Source organism: Anomaloglossus baeobatrachus, chromosome 2, assembly GCF_048569485.1.
Source record: "Anomaloglossus baeobatrachus isolate aAnoBae1 chromosome 2, aAnoBae1.hap1, whole genome shotgun sequence".
In the NCBI taxonomy this organism is placed as follows: domain Eukaryota; kingdom Metazoa; phylum Chordata; class Amphibia; order Anura; family Aromobatidae; genus Anomaloglossus; species Anomaloglossus baeobatrachus.
The window spans coordinates 267,795,666-267,801,665 of record NC_134354.1 but is presented as its reverse complement, the minus strand read 5'-3'; positions in this window follow the sequence as shown (position 1 = coordinate 267,801,665).

Genomic DNA, 6,000 nt, shown 5'->3' with positions numbered 1-6,000 from the left:
TTTTTCTCTGATTTAACTGCAGGGGAAAATGAGGAAGTTGTTATATACGCTGGATATATGAATATATATGGTTATATCTGCAGGTGAGATCAGCCACCTGGATGGTGTATATAGTGTCCTTATTGTTATGTCATTGTGTTCACCTGTGTCTACCTGTTGAGATGTCTGTCTATTTGCAGCAGGTGGAGTACTTGCTGGTTACGAGAACCGTGAAGTTCTGTGTGCTTTGTTCGTACTTACTGGTTTATGCAAAAAGAGGAAGTGGTGTCACTTTGATCACTTTGATATATTGAAGCTATTTATTCTATGAGAAAAGGAACAATGTACTTTGAAGTATGCTGTTTGAGTATATAGTGTATACACGGGTGTGTAACGTGTCCGGTTGATAGTCAGTAATTGATAAGACTGAAGGCTAGGTACAGAGTTACGGTAAGCGCCCTGACTGTATCCTAGTGCGTCTTCCACAGAGAGGAGACAATAGGGGGATTGGTTTTGGCTGGTACAGTGTCATGGTGAGACCCTGACTGTATTTGATGTTCTCCGCGATCCTAGGTAGAAGGAACATTGGCAGAATCCCGTGACTTTGGTTTTAAACAGTATTATTGATGTTCTGGACGGACCGTTCGAAGAAGGTGTATATAGTGTGAACAGAGGTTACTAGTACATGAAGTAAGAGATAGTGAGGGTGAATTTAGTATCTATCACCCACGTGACACATCTTCCTGGTAGGACAGCTCGTTTGTGTTGTGGTTTGTGGACTGAGGTAGAAATTCTGTGTATTCTGTGGATGTGTATAATCGCTGGTCTAGGAGAGAAAGTGGCTAGCTCAGTCGGTAGAGCATCAGACATCCAGGTTGACTTGTTAGTTTAGGTCGTGTACCCTTTGAAGATGGGGTCTAATCAGTCCACACCTGTCAAGTTAACAGCAGAAGAATTAGTAAGCGAGCAAAAAGGTAAAAAGTATGTTAAAATTATGAAGTCGCTCTTGAAGGTGGCAGGAATCACTGCCAAGAAAGGGAGATTAGAGGAGCAAGAATGGAAAGATGTTTTGTTAAATAAGCAAGGGATTTTGAAAGATAAAATTGGCATAGTAGATATTTCTATATTGCACCAGATCAGAAAATGGCACCTCAGGAAGTGGCCAAGCCCATTAGGAATCAATGCCTCCCTCCTCATAAGTCGTCCCCAAAGGGTTGGACTTGTGCAGTTTGTGGAAGAGGTAGTCGGCTGGACTAAAGCTGGGGGTTCTTTCTGGCCAGTAATGAAGCCAGGTTTGCAGGTTTACAGTGAGGGTGTATGTACCTTATCACCCAAGTGACACTGGAAGATGTTTTATGTATAATGTACGCAGTTTTTGGTGTATAACACCATAGGGCTGAAATTGGAAGAAAGAAAAAAAAAAAAAAAAGGAAGTGTTAGTTTTTATTTCAGTCCACGTAAGCCCACCCCATTATTTCCTGTTCTGAATGTAGATTTCTTTCTGTCACTCAGTGTTTTACCCAGCCCGGGGTATGGTATGGGGATATTATTGCAGGGGCTGACAGGAGATAGGGATACGCTGGAGGCTCGGCCCTGACCACCATCAGGTCTACCGTCGAGATGAGGGCGAGTACAGGGTCCCTAGTTACAGGGTCAGCCCAGGGGTCCCTATATAATCCGTATTCCCAGTGACAGATTGAATACCTCCTGAATGTAGATGTCACAATACATGTCACTCCCTCCCAGGACTCTTCAGACGCCATTTTTGGCCAACACCTACTTCCTCTTTTAGCGGCTGTTTCTTATCGGTAATTATCTTTAGTGGACGTTTTAACTCAGACACTACATAGTTCATCTTTAGACGCCATTTTAGTCCAGCCGACACCCAGTTCCCCATTTTTGTTTCAGCAGCTACAGCCACTGCTCTGTTTATTGCTGACATAGCAGGGACTGCAGAGGGGGGATATAGGGACCTGAAACACACACTCCGTTTTTTGGTCATATATCCAGTTGTTCCCCATTGTGTTCCCACTCATGAACCTTAGCAGAGGTTATTGCTGATAGTCCTGTGGAAACTTTTCCCTTCACTTTTGCATGTTTGTTATTGCTGTACCTAGTATACAGTTTAGTAGACCATATAGACTGCTCACTATTAGTCCTGGTGGACAGTGAATATTTTTCTGCCTATGGCAGTTGATGCTTAGCCTGGTTTGAGATATTCTCACTTGTATGTTATCCTACCTGGTATCTTGCACAAGAGTTCCCTGATAGAGAGGGTGGAGGTTCATGTGGTCCCAAGGGGACATTGATCATCAGGAGTTGACATATATTAGGGTTTTCGTTGGCAGCACCCAGTAATCCTTTGTGTCTTAGTTTGCAGGGTCTGACAGGAGAGAGGGATACGCTGGAGGCCCGACCCTGACCACCATCAGGTCTACCGTCGGGATGAGGGAGAGTGCAGGGCACCGAGTTACAGGGTCAGCACAGGAGAGGTAGAGTAGATACGCTCCACTGCTTTTTCCTAGTTGTGTATATGTAGTCAGGGGGTGCTGCTTGGTAGTTTCCAAACCCTCTTGTGCTCTTTTCTCTTTTCCCGGGGTTTTAGGGAGTCTTAGTTTTTAGAATTTCAGTGTTCTCCTGACCCCAAAGTTACACCCATTGCTCTTTCTTACAAACCTGGGTATAGTCCTTTGTATCAGGTCTCTGAGAGCCCACATGTAAACTACAGCTGGTAAAGACCAGGACACCCTCCTTCAAATGGCAAGACGTATGGAGATGAATCTAGCAGCTTACAAGATCACCCCACATACAGATGTGCAGCAGTCACAGTCACCTGAGTTACAGTCACAGTCACCTGAAGAGTATCATCACGTCATCTCCAGCCCAGAAGTCATTCTACATGTTTGCCATGGAAGAAGATAGCAGTCCTTTGAACACTACTCAGCCAGATTGAACACCTACCTAAAGCACCAGGTGAAGATCAGTGCCCGTATGACATCACTGCTCCCTGACAAAGTCACCATCTCCCGGTGTGCGGTCCTTAATCCTGCTGAACTTCTCCCTCTTCCAAGGGGGGAGTATCCCACCTCTGACACCTTGGTGGAAGAGGTAGTCGGCTCTGGCATAGCTGAGGAAACTCTGGATTCAATACAGTGACGGCTACACCTTTGGACCCTGACTTAACCCCTTTGAGGATGGCTCAAGATGTGCATCAAGAAGACGGTTCCACATGGGTATGGTGCTGGTAGCAGAAGACGCTGTGCTGATAGAGCAGTCGCTACCCGCATGCCTGTCTGTGAAGAAGCAGATGTATGTGCTCTCGCTGAAGCCTGCAAGATGGCAGCCAGCATCTACTCTGTATGGAAGACAAGAGACTTGATCACTGCCGATGGAACTGTACATCGCCATGAGGCCATAGAAGAACGGATGGAAGCTTTGCTATTGCCAGACAGAGTCGCGGTGAGCAGGGTTGAGGCCTACATTGGAGGAGTCAAGGGAAGCAGTAAGAAGTGCCCTCACTGACAGAACATCCAAAGAAGTCCCAAGACCACTTACGAGAGAAACAGTCAGTCAATCTGTGTTCTTTGAATGACCCCGATGTGAAGAAGAAAGGAAAGATGGAAAGTCTTGAGAAAATGTTGCCCTGACCCTACAAGAGCAAGTCTCAGAAGAAGAAGAGGACTGAGATAGGGTGCAGCTGTGGGCTCCCGGAGACCATAGAAAGTGGCTAGTGACCTGCTTTCACTGCCAGCCAAAGAGATATGGCAGGCCTTAGACACAGAACTGACTCTATACACCCCATTCCAGCCACAGAATAGAGGGAAGGTTGGGAAAGATGGGGCAGTGTAGAAGGCAAGGGCATGAGAGTCTTCCCCTTGAATTGTTCAGTGTCAGACACACCCCAGCAGGGACCACTAGGTTGAGACCCTATGAAATCCTGTTTAGATGTACCCCCAGATACTTCAACTAAGCTTGTTGTTTGTTTAAACATTTGCCTAATACACGTTTTTGAGTTTTCTCCTCCAGATCCAACCAGATCTAGATTTCTCTCTCTTTTCTTTTCTTTTTTTCTCTCTCTTTTTCTCTCTCTTCCTCTCTTTCCTCAAATCTTTCTCTCTCTTCCTCTCTTCTCAATCTTTCTCTCTCTCTCTTTCTCTCTCTCTTCTCTCACTCTTTTTCTTTCGAACGAAGATCCATGCATTCCACTACAAAGAGATGTCGGACCTGCCTGAGACCAGGAGATGGCTGTCTTCCCTCTCCTACCCGATACTTTGTGCCAGGACGATGATATCCAAGCATGTGGACCAGAAGACGACTGTGCATCCCACCTTTGATGATGTCCCACCTCTACCGCCTGAGGACTGAGGAGCATGAGACTTTGAGTGAAACCAACCCTGATAAATATTAGCCCATTAGAGGACTACTGCCACGTTTCCCCTTCCTGAATAACGTGTGCCAGCGGAATATAGCCATGAGGACAGTCTAGAGAATACGGTCAGGATCTGGCTTCCTATGCATAGTCTGTTGGGTGGGGAGATTCATCCACAAGGGATGGGGTATCTCGTATGTGAGTGAGGTAACCATCGGCATTAGGACAGATCAATAGACTCGGGAAAAGTAAGGAAAGACTTTTTGGCTATCTCCAAAGGGGGGACTGTTATGGACAAGATTATGAATTATTATGAGTATATCATTGTTACATGGAGATATCCATAAAGAACAGGATTTAAGATGGTGTTTGAACTGTACCCCACATATCTCTTGGCATAAGACTCAGACAGACAGTCTGGGCTATTCTTGTGACCAGTGAATCATGCTGACATTGCTTAATATAAATGAGGAACCAAGCACATTACAGTAAATTGTATATCACAGAATAAGCTGTTCTACTTTATCCAATAGGAGACGTGTTACGTATTCTTGGCACCTAGCCAATAAGATTATATATATCCGTACAATTTCCGTATTAAAAGTCAGTCTTACTTTCTATTCATATCCGAGTACGTCTCTCTGGTGTGTGTGAAAGATAGTGGTTATGCATGCTACCACGAGTGACTCATAATTTGGACTACAGACAGTTTAAGAGGGATGCATGATTAGATTGCATCAACCTAAATTACGGCCTTATCAACCCAGGGGAAGAAAAGTCCTCTGAGAGCCATGACTTGTTCATCTTGGTTCTTTTAGAAACACAGCGAGGGGACTCCAACCACAGTCTCCCTCGTTGACACTAATTGGGCCACACACACCCCACTTGACTGGCATCAGTTGACCCCCATTTTCAAGATGAAAAAGATGCTTTGCATGAAGCACTCTCAAAAATACGCGTGCCTTTCCCGTCCCCTGGCTGACCCAGGGGAAGAAAAGTCCTCTGAGAGCCATGACTTGTTCATCTTGGTTCTTTTAGAAACACAGCGAGGGGACTCCAACCACAGTCTCCCTCGTTGACACTAATTGGGCCACACACACCCCACTTGACTGGCATCAGTTGACCCCCATTTTCAAGATGAAAAAGATGCTTTGCATGAAGCACTCTCAAAAATATGCGTGCCTTTCCCGTCCCCTGGCTGACCCAGGGGAAGAAAAGTCCTCTGAGAGCCATGACTTGTTCATCTTGGTTCTTTTAGAAACACAGCGAGGGGACTCCAACCACAGTCTCCCTCGTTGACACTAATTGGGCCACACACACCCCACTTGACTGGCATCAGTTGACCCCCATTTTCAAGATGAAAAAGATGCTTTGCATGAAGCACTCTCAAAAATACGCGTGCCTTTCCCGTCCCCTGGCTGACCCAGGGGAAGAAAAGTCCTCTGAGAGCCATGACTTGTTCATCTTGGTTCTTTTAGAAACAGAGCGAGGGGACTCCAACCACAGTCTCCCTCGTTTCCACTAACTGGGCCACACACACCCCACTTGACTGGCATCAGTTGAGCCAATTTTCAAGATGAAAAAGATGCTTTGCATGAAGCACTCTCAAAAATACGCGTGCCTTTCCCGTCCCCTGGCTGACCCAGGGGAAG